The following is a 13,679-nucleotide window of genomic DNA, read 5'->3' on the forward strand; positions in this document are numbered from 1 at the left end:
GGGAAAAAGAGACACCAGGATCTCATCCACCGCTCTGGCTCCTGCCACCACCTTTGCCTCAAGCACACCCTGCATCCCCTGTCTGAAGCCCTCACCTGTCTCCAAGACCCCTCCCTCCTTTTCTCCCAATGAGACCTGCTCCTCCATGAAGTCAGCCCAGCCATGATTCCAGAGCCCTGTTAGCCGACAGCCACCACAGAGTTGAATGCAGGGTTATTTACAGGAGTGTGAGCGGGATCAAGGGAATCAGCATGGGATGGAGAAGTCTGGGCAAGAGCAATGGCCGGAGACACCTCTGGGCCTGAAGGGCCCAGGAGCAACTGCTACTGGAGCCTGGTGAAGGCTGTTGCTGCAGGAGAGGGGTCACCTGCTAGGAGCTGTGCAGCCATAGAGAGAGGGACGTACCCACCACACTGTGGTCTAGCAAGGTTGCTGGAGGTGCCTCTCTCTCCTCCCAGCTTCAGATTATCTGCTGGTGCCTCCCATTGACTGAATTCAACCAGAAGCCAGAGGGCAGGAGTGCCAGGGTGAGACAGTCCATGGGGGCCAGCCCCCCAGAACATAGAAAGGTAGAAAATGAAGTTGGGGAGAATGCCAGCAGAAGCCCCAGCTCTGAGAGTGACTACCTTGGCACTCTGGCCTCAGCCCTTCTCCCCAGCAACCATGCCCCATGTACCCTCTATGTCTCCAGCTAAACATGCCCCTGAGCCTGCACTACTCCAATCTGCCAAGTCTGCACCTTTACAATGCTGTTTCCTGGGCCTGGAAAGCCTTCTCCTAACTTCTTGTCTTGGCTGAGGCCTGCTCTCGCTTGGGACTCTTAGCTGAGGTATTGCTCCTGTCCCCAGGCCCTGAGTCTGAGCTTTCAAAGCCTCCTAGGCCCATCTCCAGCCAGCACTTAGCGCTCCTCATGTTCTGGTTTCTTATTCTGAGGGTCTAGGAGAGTGCCCAGCACATAGTAGGTGTTCATTTAAATGTTTCTTGAATTGAATTCTAGTACCATGCCACTGTAGAAGGGTTATTGGATATCAACTTGGAAGCAGAAACCATGTCTCACTCTGCTGAGGATTCCCCTAGCACCTGATACAGGGGCCATTTAAATCATGCGTGTTGATTGCTGGTGTGAGTAAGTGAGTATGAGGGAGGCAAAGCCGACCGAAAAAAGTGGAGCATATAAACCATGTCCTCTGAGAGTTCAGGAGATGGTGCTTCTAGCTAGGAAGAGCCCGGGAATATGTTACAGGGGGGCTAACTCGGGAGGCCACCTTGAAGGATAGATGAGTGGGGAAGAACACTTCTGGTGGGGGAAATGGCATGAACAAAGGCCCAGAGGCAAGCAAGCAGATGGAGGTAGGAAAGGGTCAGGAAATAAGTGGAGGAGAGGTGGAAGTCATCTTGTCAGCCTCCAGGCTAGGAAAAGTCGTTCCTCTATGTGGAGTCTTTCCTGCTCTCTTCCTTCAGCCTTTCTTCTCCTTCTGTCCAGACCCATTTCTGTCCCACCTCCTCCAGGAGTTCTACACATCCATCTACCCTGCTCTGCGTTCCTGGCTACTCCAGCTTCACACCACAGAGCCTGTGAGCCACACCCAGGAGCTCTGCGTAGGCTCCAGAAGCCTCTTCTCTCTTACCTCCCTCCTTTGGGGCCTTGGCTCAGAGCCTCTGGGGGTTGGAGCTGTGAGTTCAAGTTTGGGCAGGAGTTTGCTTACCCCCCAGGGACGTGTTGAGACCATCTGGGCCTCAGGGAGCCAGACACAAAAACCGCCAGTCAGTGGAGCCGGGTGGCTGGCCACAGTGTGCCAGCCTGGGTGTCCGCCCTGTCTCTCCCTCCCCTCCCTTCTCTGAGGGATGTCCCCAGTGGACTGGCTAGTGGCCCGGGGCTCCGAGGGGAACGTGCTTTCTGCAGGCTGTGGCTGAAGAAGGATAAACCGGCTGTCCTGCCAGCTCTGTGTGGGGAAGAGGGAGGTGACCCTAGCCAGCTAGGCCCCCACAGGATGCCAGCAGCAGGCAGAGTGATCAAGGCTCTGGCCTCTGCCCCCTACCCCACTGGTCATTTTCCCCTTGGGATCCTTGATGAGGAAGTCAGAGCTTCCAGTACTGAGTGGGTTGTAGGGGCAGATAAACCTCAGAAGAATGTTTCTGGATGTAGGCTCAGGGCCTAGGAGAAAAGCCCATGCTGACTGGGATCTGGGACGCACTGACTTCTCAGGTACAGAGCAGCTGGCTCTGGGGAAAACCGGAAAACCAGGTTTGTGTTCCCCAGCTGGCTCCCTGCGGTGGGGTACAGGGAAGGAGCTCCTCCTGTGGTCGTTTGCTTGGGGTCTCTCAGGCCCCGCTGGGGCTGAACACTGGGCTGAGCTCCTGTCATTCTTCAGTCATCTGCAAAGCTCCTACTGTGTGTCTGGCGCCCACTGGCCCTCAGAGGATGTCCAAGGCCAGAAAGGCTCCAACAGATCCTCTTGAGCTCCTCTCCAGCCCCTCCCCCAGCCCTCCCAGGCCTGAAGGGCAAGGCAGCCATGGAAGAGGGGGTGCTTAGCCCTGCTCCAGTGATGCAGAGAGGGGCCTCCTCTGAGAGGAGCCAGGCATGGAGGAGTGGGCCCCAGGGGATGAGGCTGTATTAGTGGGCGAGCAGCGTGAACAGGGCTTGCTCCCCAGTGGAGGAGGGCAAATAAAACTCGGGGCTCACTCTTACCCTCCACGAAGTCCCCCTGCAGGGTCGACTTCCCCAGCTGTTGGTTTTCTCTCAGAATAATAGAAAGAATCAAGATGAGGTTCCCATTTCCTTCAGATTCACTTGTTGATTCAATCCTTCCCTCCCTCCTTCCCTTGGTGCTCACCTTGTGCCTGCCTGCCTGCCCGCCTCCCCACTCCCTTCCTTTCTTCCTTCCTTCCTTCCTTCCTTCCTTCCTTCCTTCCTTCCTTCCTTCCTTCCTTCCTTCCTTCCTTCCTTCCTTCCTTCCTTCTTCCACTCATCTGAGTACCTGATAGATACTTGACCTTCTGCTGGAATCTGGGAATCTAAAGAAGTGGGAGATGGGAGTTCTTAATCTTTTTGGAGCAAAAATCTTGATGAGTAATGAACAAGATACACCCCCTTTCCCAGAAACTTGCCTGTTACCAACCCCGGTAAAAATTCTGGGATGCTGTCAGCCTAGCGGGGGAGGCAAACATGAAACCAGGAACTAAACATGGGATGAGAAATGCTAAGTGGGTTTAGTTTCTGGCTTAGTCTCTTACTAAGTCTCTTACCTCTCTGAACTCCAGTTTCTTTACCTTTAAAAAGGTGATAACGATATCACCTCCCAGTGTTATTGTGGAGAATGAATGAGATAAACTCTAGAAAGTTTATCTAGCAGTGCCTGGTATATATAGGTGTTTATAAATGTGAATTCACTTTTCCTTCCCTGCATTGCATACTAGAGGGATGCAAACTCCTATGAGAGCCCTAAAGAGAGAGAATAAACAGCAAGGAGAGGGTTAGATTTGAATGGGTTCTGAAGGATGAGTAGGAATTTGCAATCATTTCTCTCTTTTTTAAATTATAAAAGTTCTGTGTCCATATCACCAGGGTCCAGACATGGTGCTGGCAGTTCTACTTATCAATAATGTCAGTGCTTGTCTAGCACTCTCTCTCTGCCCTGTACTTATCTAGACATCTTGCATTTGTCAACTCAAAGGTTATCTCATAATCCTAGGAGACTGGTGCTAGCATTACTCCATTTTACAGAAGAGAAAACAGAGGCACAGAGAACTGAAACTGTCACAGAGCTGACAGGTAGGAGAGCTGGGATCTAAACTCATGTGGCCTGGCTCCCAGAGTCCTTGGTCTGAACCATTACCCTACTATATTGCTTTTCCAGAGTGGCTCTATTTTTCTCACTAAAATCTGAACTTCTGACTCCTACTCATCTTCTTGTAGATCGCTTCTGTCGGAACACAGGATCTAGGAGAAAAAAATGGAAGTCCTAGAGAAAATCTACAGCCTCTCCTGAAAATACGAGTCCAACTTAAAGTATAGAGGCAAGGCCAAAGGACGTCTCCAGAGGACCAACTTTAAGGAGTGGTGGGAGCATCAGCCAGGAGCCAGGAGAGCTAGGTTTGGGTTTCGGTTCTGCCATTTGTAAACCAGCCTCTCCAGGTTTCAGTTTTGTCCATTTATAAATGAGCATGTCAGTTCCATGGTCCTGGCATTGGAGTGAGGTCTATAAAAGCCCTTGAGCCAGCTGCCCTATGTGCCTCTCATGGCATTACTAAGGGTCACTCCTGTACCAGGGTCACATATCTGCCTCCAGGGCACAGGCAGGTGACCTGAGAGGGACCAGGTTACTTTAATTTCTCATAAAGAACCTGCCATTGCTCTTGTGTTAGAATACCAGTCCTCTCCCCACAGTTTCGCAGAGACTTGCCCAGGAGAGCAGGAGCGGTGCGGCAAATACCCAGATCTGGGAACCGGCTCTCTATCAGAAATTTATTTTGTAAATTGCATCCTATATTCTAAGTCATGAGGTCAGATTACTGGCTATTTAAAAAGATCTGTGGCAAATCCCTTTGTAAAGCGGGGAGAGAGAGTTCTCTGAGGGCGTCTTTGTAGAAATCTAAGTTTGTTTAAAGGGAAACAAGACTTATCCTGAGCTCCCATTTTACGGAGCAGGAAACGAAGGTTCGGAGGGTCCATGTGCTTCTCTCAGGACCCAGGCTGGGATAGAATCTTAGCAGAGAACAGCCCCACCCGCCGAGAGGAGCTGGGGAGGGAGCGGACTCAGCGTGCCATGGCAGGCCAGGGCAGAGAATGGAAGTAGAGGCCTGTGCTGCCATGTGGGAGAGCTGGCAGGGTGGACCACCCAGTGGAGGGCCAGCCAGGGGTCTAGGTATCTAACAGTCCATCTTGGGTCAGTGGACCTCATTCACTTGGATAAGGCGCACAACTTTATCAAGCACTCATTGCCTACCAGGGTCTGCCAGTGCCCAGTGCAGTGCCTGGCACAGAGTTGGGGCTTATCCAGTCATCACTAGATGATCACCCAGCAGTTCTAGGATCAATTCACCTCCTCAGTGGCTGGCAGACTCACAGTGGGGAAATAAGTCAGGAATGGAAAGCCTTCTGCTTCCATAGACTTTTCTCGATCGCCCTCTATGTGCTTAGGGCAATGCTTGGAGCTGCTAGGGAAAGAGATTCTGGGTAGGGACAGGGTGGGTAGTGGAATAAACAGGAGCTAAAGTCAGCCCTCACCCTGAGGGGTCCCTAATCTGCAGAAGGAGGCAGATTTGTCTGCATCCACGAGGAAAATTTGGGGACAGAGAGCACAGAGGCTGGAAAGAGCAGAGTGCATAAAAGCTGCAACTCTAGTGTCGTTCATTCTTTAATTCATTTGATCAACAACTATTTACTGAGTGCCTACTATGTACCAGGCACCACTTTAGGGTCTGGGGTTATAGCAATGAATAAAACAGATGTAAAACCTTACCTTCGTGGAGATTGCATTCTGGTAGATCAGGTAACATTCAAATACACTAGTCAGTGGCCATATTTGCTCTGAAGAAATATAAAGCAGGGGAAGGGGGTGGAGCGTAGACAGGAGATAGCAGGCTGCTTTACCCGGGAAGGGCAGGGAAGGCCTTTCTGAAAAGGTGACATTTGAGCAGAGCCCTGATAGAGCCGACAGAGTGGATGTATGGGGAAGAGTTTTCAGGCGGCAGGAGCAGTAAACGCAAAGCCTCTGAGGCAGGTAGGTCTATGCTTGTGTTGAAGGAACAAGGAGCCAAACCAGTATGCTTGGAGCAGAATGAAGGGGCCAGTGGAGGAGCTGAGGTCAGGGAGGTAACAGGGGAGCGTATTGTGTGGTCATAGTACATCCACGAATGAAGTGAGCGGAGGAAAGGTCCTGATCTGACCTACACTTTTTTTTTTCTTCTTCTTTTTAGCGACAGAGTCTTGCTCAGTCGCTCAGGCTGGAGTGCAGTGGTGCAATCTCGGCTCACTGCAAGCTCCGCCTCCTGGGTTCACGCCATTCTCCTGCCTCAGCCTCCCGAGTACCTGGACTACAGGCGCCCGCCACTACGCCTGGCTAGTTTTTTTGTATTTTTAGTAGAGACGGGGTTTCACCGTGTTAGCCAGGATGGTCTCGATCTCCTGACCTCGTGATCCGCCCATCTCGGCCTCCCAAAGTGCTGGGATTACAAGTGTGAGCCACCGCGCCCGGCCTGACCTACACTTTAACAGGCTCTCTCTGGTTGCTGTGTGAATTCACTGTAGGGAACAAGGCGAGGGTGAACACAGGAGGCCAGCAAGGACACCATGTAGCAGCCCAGGTGAGAGATGGTGGAGGTTTGGATAGGGTTGTAGCAGGGGTCATGAGAGAAGGACTGGATGGAAAGTCTTCAGCTCCCACCCTGCCACTCTCTAGCTGTGTGCCTTGGGCGAGTTACTTAACTTCTCTGAGCCTCCGTTTTTTCATCTGGAAAACAAGGTTGGTAATAATCCTTACCTGGTGGTATTTTTACCATGCTTACCTGAGACATAAGCACAGTGCCTGGCACACTTGATGCTCACTCAATGACAGCTCTCAGTAATTTCTGACCCACAGGAACCTATTGTACTAGGACCACATATTCAAAGTGGAATAAACTGAACCCACAAAAACTGAGGAGATCTAAGCTGGTTCAGGGGGACTAGAGGTTTAAAATGTGTTTAAGCCCCCTGATGTCTTGGGGCTCAGTTGGGCGCTGTCCCCACTGCCCACATTCCATGCCCATGCCCCTGGGGAGAGGTGCCCTTTGGCCTTCTGTTTATTTGTTTGCCTTTTACCTGCATTGAAGTTTCATCTGAGAAACCGGCCCCACCAGTCCTGGGCCCAGCACCAGCCCCCCTCATCATGGGTTTCCAGCTGCTCCTGTAAAGTCAACAGTGCCCAGGAACAATGAAGAAGGAGGGGACAGCAGGGAGGCCCATAGCCCACTGTGCTCCCTGGCAAGCATGTGACCCTCAGGAATGACTGGCAGAGGTAATGACAGGAAACAAGCCTCAGAGAGGGTGGAGCGCTGAGAAAGAAACCCTAGTCTCAGGCAGGTGCTGGTGGCTGCAGTGCCTGCAGAACTGGCCCTCCTGGTTGTGGACAGGCCATGGCTATTCTAGAGACAAGGGATGGTTCTGGGGCAACTGGGAACATGTGCCTTCCCTGGGGGACATCAACCTAGAAGCTTTAAGTGATAGGCCCAGAAGGGGCTTGGTCCAGCCCTGCTGCATCCCTGCATTGTCTCCCTCTTCCATCTATTTAGTTGAAATACTGAGGCCTGTTGTGAGCCAGGGCCTGGGGTTAAAAACGTTTCTCCCACAAAGAGCATTTGTTAGGGAAAGTGAGGCCAGAGAGAGAGAGAGAGAGAAAATGACTTTCCACCAGTCGGTCGCACAATGAGTTGCTGCAAAGCCTGCCTAGGACTCTTGACTCCCTGTCCAGTGCTCTGACAAGCAAGCGCTCCAAATGCTTCAGACACCACTTGGTGGCCTTGGGGAGCTTGCTCCTTAGTGCATTTATGTCTGCTTGGTTGCCTAGGAGAGGCCTGAGGGCTGTGACCAGCTTAGGGCCACAGGAGTTAGAGAGGAGCTGGGCATGTCTCTAGGCTGGCTAGGCTGCAGGGAGCCCGTGGCCAACCTGGGGGAGGTGCCTCTGGCATGCTCTGTGGCTTCCATCCCTGGGTCAGTTTCACCATCTTTTTCCTGTTAATGGGTTGCCCTACCAACCTGTCAAGGTTTCTGTGGGGAATGAGAACATGCCCTTCTAAGTTCCCTACCGCGGAATCTGCCTTGAGCAGGGCGAGGTCACGTGGTGGCACAAGCAGAGACGGGCAGTGAGGTGAGTCCCAGATGTCCCCAGGGTGTCTGTGCTGGGCTTCCACTTCCAGGCAGGCTGTACCTGTGGGCCTGGGGAAGGGGGTGACTGTGGGGAGACCTACCTTGCCCTTAGGGAGTCTGATGGGGAAAGCTCAATTTCTGCCTATAAGAAATCGCCAGACTCATGAGCCCAAGGGCCTAAGTTGTGAAAATTTCATCCACTAGTCCTGCAGGCCACGGCCAGACCTCACAGAGCTCCAGCAGAGGTTGGTGTGTGAGCTGGGTGCCGGCCTGATCTCTAGCTCAAAGGGAAGGAGGCCTGTGCCTTCTGGCCATGGAGGCTGCCCCTGATTTTGGTCTCCCGGCCCCACTCCTGAGGGCCAGCCGCCGCCTCTGCCCAGGCACCTCTCCTGGTATGAGCAGCCCCTGCCTGTGGCTCCCACCTCTGCCCCCCATGCAGCTATGTATTCATTCAGTAGGGTCTCCCTGCCCTAAGCAGTGATTCTCTCATGGATCAATAACAGACATGGTGGGAACCAGCCATGAGTTCCCCAAGGCTGCTGCCCTCAGGGAGTACACTACTGGACAGGTGTGTGCACAGCCACTGCTCACCCACACAGCGAAGCGGGGCTCCTTCACGGGCTGAGTGTGTGGCCACCACACTCAGAGTTATGATCCAGCTGCAGGAAACCATGTACTGGCTGATGCCACCTGGATGGCCAGTTGTCTGGCTGGGGCAGCCGATACCCCCATCTTTCCAGTACCTGCCCCCCCTGCATGCCTGGGGCCCCAGGTATTCCCCTGAAGACTCTTCTCCCCGTCTGTAGCATCTGGCACTGCTAACCCAGCCCCGAAGTGTGCCCAGTGCTTGCTTCCTATGAGGCCCAGCCTCCCGCGGAGCCTCCGGGTGAGCAGGCGCTGGGGAGGGTGGTGGGAACAGCACCGAAGGTCGGGGCAGGGGCCAGCAGGGCCTGGGAAACCGCAAGGTCCATGATGGGTCAGGAGAGACTGGCTCCTGTTTGTTGACCCTGAGCTGTGGACACAGGCAAAAGCATCACCTCCCTTTCCTGGTCTCCTCCCTTCCCTGGTCCTCTGTTGTCCCAGGCCTGCCCCCACCCAACTACCCCAGGCTTCCCCACTTCTTGGCCACCTCCCTGTTCCCTGGCCACCCCACTCCGGGCTCACTCCAAGTGGGGCTTACATGTAAAAATAGCCCAGGTTTTTTTTTTTTTGAGCTTGTTATCGACTATTTTTATCAGATGGTTCAAGCGAAGCATGGCCGAAAAAAGGGAAAATCACACAGCTCTGTTTGCCAAGCTCAATAGAAATAGCACCGGGGTGGGTTATTTTTAACAAGATGAATACCCCTGTCCTCTGAGGTCTCCCCTGGCCCCATCCCAGCCCCCTTTGTCTCTCTGCCTGGACAGCAGATTTTAAAATACGCCCACAGTTGCCAAACCACTAAATGCACCCAAGACAGCGACTGAGGCCGTTGGAGCCAAGGAGGGCTGTGGGGGATATTTTTTTTTTCCTTTTTCCTTCCCTCCCCTGAAGGAAATCACACTCTTTTGTTTGAAAAACCTTCCAGGTTGGTTTTTGAGGCCTTTTCCTGGTTGTCCCACTCCCACGGGAACAGCAGAGGTTACTCTGAAACATGCGGTGGTTTGGGCAGAGTGACCCCAGAGGCCCGGTGTGGCCCGTGGCAGCCCGTGGTGGCTCCTGTGCCCAGCTGCGGCAGAACAGGAACACAGGAGAAATCTGAGAAGCCGGGCGAGGGGAAATGGGTGGGGAGAGGCCTGCGGAGGAGGGCTGAGCGGTGGAGGCGCCGAGGGGGTCCTTGCTCAGCCGCTGTCCATGCAGGTGGAGTGGCTGGGAGCTGAGGCTTTACTGTGGTTTTCAGGCCAAGCTGTCCTAGCTTGGCCATGACAAAGCCTCAGTTGGCTGAGGGCTCAAGGGTCCTCCGCATTGAAGTTGGCACCGGAAAAAGTCCCAGGGTGTGGAAAACCGCCTACCACTGTGCAGCACCTATCACTGTGAGTACCAGTCCAGGAGTCAGGAGACTTAGGGAACAAGTCACCGCCCCTTTTCAGGCTTTGTGTCCCCCATGGACCAGAAGGGGCCTGGACCAGCCTGGGCTCTCTGGGGTGTGCGGGGTGTGCCTGAGGGTATGTAACCACTTCTGCAGCACTTTTCTTTGTGGTCAGGAAAGGAAAGAAAATAGAAACAAAAGGTAACATTAATTGAGCACTTACTCTTGGGAGGAGGTGTTGAATGAAACACTTTACCTCACATGTGTCGTTTCCCACTTATTTTCACTATAACCCTGTTACTGTCCTTTACTGATGTTCACAGAGCCACTCTCTTCCCTAGTGGTCATATATAAAACCCAGAGAAGGACTGTGATCAGCAGGTCTGGGATCATGAGCCCGTCCTGGGGCCATCTTTCTGGCCAAGGGGACTGGAGGCTGTGATTGGCCATCTCCGATCCCAGGCCTACCCCCATGGCCAGGAGCTGGGACACAGCAGTTGGCAGTCCTGCCAGAACCACAGACGTAGGGGCCTGGGCTGTTCCCACCAGATGCTGCTGGAGACGGGAAGATGCTGGGCAGAGGAACTTGCAGCACCCCCTGCAGGGGGTGGAGCCAGGCACCTTCTCCAGCCACCCCTATCCCGTCTTGTCAGTGCCTGACCAGTGGCTATTCTGCTGCAATTCAGGGGAAAGGGAGAGAAAAGTGGGTCATGGTGCAGGGTGGAGAGTGAGTGGAGGTGAAGAGGACCCCAGTGTAACCCCACTTCAGCCATACTGGACCCCAGGCTGGAGCCTCCCTCCCCCCGACCCTGCCTTGTGTCCTGCTCTGACTTGTCTTGGGCCTTTGCACATGCTGCTCTCTCTAGTGACAATGTCACGGACCACCCTCCGCTTCTCATTTGGCAACCCCCAACACATTTTTCAAACCTCATCTCAACAGCCCCTCCTCCAGGGAGCCTTCTTCCCTCCCGACAGGACGGGGACTCTGGACTCCTGGCACATACCTCCACTGGGACTCTTCGGCCTGCGGTGACTGCCTGCCACTCACCTGCCTGGGGGCAGAGGCTGTGTCTAATTGCGTCTGTGCTCCCAGGGCCCAGCACGGTGTACAGTACAGAAAATGTGTGTTGACTGAATAGAAGGGAGAAGAGGTAGAAGAAATAGGGAATAAGAGGGAGAAATGAGGAGCAAAGAGTGAGGAGAAGGAGAAAGAGAGAGAGAAGTACAGGCTGGGGCCAGTGGGGTGCAGGGGCTCAGTGAGGGCCATGCTAGGAAGGGTGCAAGGGGCTGCTTCAGGCTGGGAGTGGGAGCACAGATTCCTCCAGTCCTGGAGGCCCTGGCCCCAGTTACTCTCCTGGGGGCTGGTGTCCTAAGTGGGGAGAGGCCATCTGGCCTGTTTTTCAGCGGCATCTGTAGATGGTCCATTGTGTGCCTGGCACTGTGCTGGGCCCAGGGCTGCTGGTCTCCACCAGCTGCTCTGGCAGCCAGGATCAGAGTGATGGGGAGCAAGACCCTTCCAGGCATCTGCAGCTCTGAGGAAATGATCTGCCCATCTCTGCACAGCAGGCCTCACCCAGCATCTCTGCCCATAGCCTTGGCTGGCACACTTCCCAGGGGACATTGCGTGGCAGGAACACCACTAGAAGCTGTGAAGCCCCGTCAGTCCTGCCCTGCTTGTTTCTCATCCCTGTAGGAAGCTCTGAGAGGAGGAGTGGAACTCCTTGGCTCCTTTTGGGATGCAGCTCCTGGCTCCCACCCAGGCTGGCTCCTCACTTGCCACCCCTACACACACCCCAGCCCCAGGGGAGGATGGGGCAAGGGAGGGGAGGGAGTCAGCCAGCCGGCTGCTGCCTGGTCTGGTAATGAATCGTCCCAAAGTTTGCTGCTCTGGCTGAATAGCTTCCCTTCTGAAAGGGGCTTGTGACAAAGGGGACATTGACATCCTCCACCAGACAAGGAGGGCGGCCAGCATGCACAGGGGAAGGCCCTTTGGGAGACGACAGGAGGCAGCTGCGGGGATCCTGACGCGCTGCCACTGGCTCTGCCGGGTGGGCTTGGCTGGGCCTGCCTCCTTCCTGATTCTGGCATTGAAAGGCCTCAGGACGAGGGTGTCTGAAGTGACAGAAGATCTCCTTGGGAGCCTCTGTGGCCCAGAGTGACCAGCTGAGCTGGGGCAGCGGCCAGGGAGAGGCAGAAGGGGGTCAGGAGTGGAGCAGAGCTGGCTCACACAGGGCACTTGGCTGTTCAGTTGAGAACTTAAAATGTAGCCTGCCTTCATTGGATACTCCTTCTCCTGGGGTCCCGATGGCCAGGATGCTCCTCTGTCCTCCTCCAGACCCTGGCGCAGGTAGACTACATTGCTAGAGGTCAGGGTTTCTATCCTGTATGTCTGGAGGTCCCTGTGGCATCTGGCAAAGTGAGTGGCCTGGGTGGGAGCCTAGTGCTCAATCATGATTCTGGGTTTGATTATGGTTTTGTTTGTTCAAAAGTTACTGGGAATGGTATTTTTTGTTGATTCAATGTGATATTCATATGGATGTGCATATTTGGCTTTCTCCACCAAAAAATCTGGTTTGGTGGAGCCAGATTAGTTTGTAGCCCCACCTTTAGGCCTGAACTAATTCATGTATTTATTCAGCAGACTTTTTATGAGTGCGGGATGTGCCAAGTAATGGCCAAGGACCTAGAAACCCAAGGGCCGCCCTACTGGGCCACCCTGTGCCCAGTACCCTTGAATTTGAGAGAGTGAGATAGTTGAGACTGGACAAGAAACATCCCTGAGATTGACCTTAACTTGATGAACCCATAAGGACAAACAAACCATGGGTTGGTGAGGTGGCCTGCCTTGAGTCTGCAGCCAGGCCATTTCATGGGACACTCTCCAAATGCCTACCTGATGCCAGGCACAGTGTCTTCTGTGGCTTAGCCCACGAACCCTGCAAGCCACATCATCAGAATGTGTATGTGTGTGTACACATGTGTGTATACACATGTATGTATACATGTATGCGTGTATACGTGTGTATGTGTATGTGTGTTACTCTTGCCTTTTCAGAGGGGATACCAGGTGAGAATCCTGACTCTGCCTCTTATCTGTATGAGGATAACAATAGTATCTCTATGGCAACTGACTCATCCTCCCTGTACCTCAGTTTCTTCATCCATGAAGTGGGGATAAAGGGAGTAACTACTTCATTGGGTTGTTGTGAGGATTAAGTAAGTTAACACTGTAAAACACTTGACATTATTTTGCACATAGTAGGTACCCAATAAATACTCACTATTATTATTATTACTACTGCTACCACTGCTCCTAGTACTATCACCTCAGAAGGTGCCTTATGTTGAGTTCTCCAGAGGCAGACCCTGAGATGAGGACTCATAGCTAAGTGATTTATGAGTTTCCCAGGGAAACTGGAGAGGGATTGGGGGAAGCAAGATGGGAAAGGAAAAGGACAAAAAGGATCTGATTTCAAGTGAAGTTGATAGCTCCAGCCTGGTTCTGTGGGAGGACTCCAGAGTATTAGTTATTTCTCAGGGATGTCTCCATCCCAAGCAAGGGAGCTGAGACCTCGCTCTCCTGCATTCCAGTCATTGGCTAAGGGTCACTTTGGAGGATATAACTTCCAAGTACTTCCAGATCTGCAGGCAAAGCAGCTCCTATAGCCTGGGGGCAATTACTCAAGGAAGAATGAACAGAAGAAGAAGCCACAGAAGGTGAGAGAGGGTACCCAGGATGATAGAGAGATCTGGGGGCAGCACCAACAGTATCCCCCATAGAAAGCTACTGAGAGGAATGAATGAGCAAAGCCCCTGCCCCATGCC

At 53.3% G+C, this 13,679-nt stretch overlaps 1 protein-coding gene across 24 annotated transcripts in view; it reads right to left on the minus strand.

Annotated features, from left to right (window-relative positions):
- The window catches only part of MRPS18A (mitochondrial ribosomal protein S18A), a 564,209-nt gene that overhangs the window by 204,589 nt on the left and 345,941 nt on the right, over positions 1-13,679 (minus strand). Inside the window, exon 1 of one of the 24 annotated variants that reach the window (XM_050787016.1) lies at positions 8,593-8,596. The exons of the other annotated variants lie outside the window; for them this stretch is intronic. The gene's annotated coding sequence lies outside the window, so the exon portion shown is untranslated. Of the gene's footprint in view, positions 1-8,592; positions 8,597-13,679 lie in introns of those variants that run through there. 24 annotated transcript variants of the gene reach the window in all.

This window comes from Macaca thibetana, chromosome 4 (assembly GCF_024542745.1).
Source record: "Macaca thibetana thibetana isolate TM-01 chromosome 4, ASM2454274v1, whole genome shotgun sequence".
NCBI classification, from domain to species: domain Eukaryota; kingdom Metazoa; phylum Chordata; class Mammalia; order Primates; family Cercopithecidae; genus Macaca; species Macaca thibetana.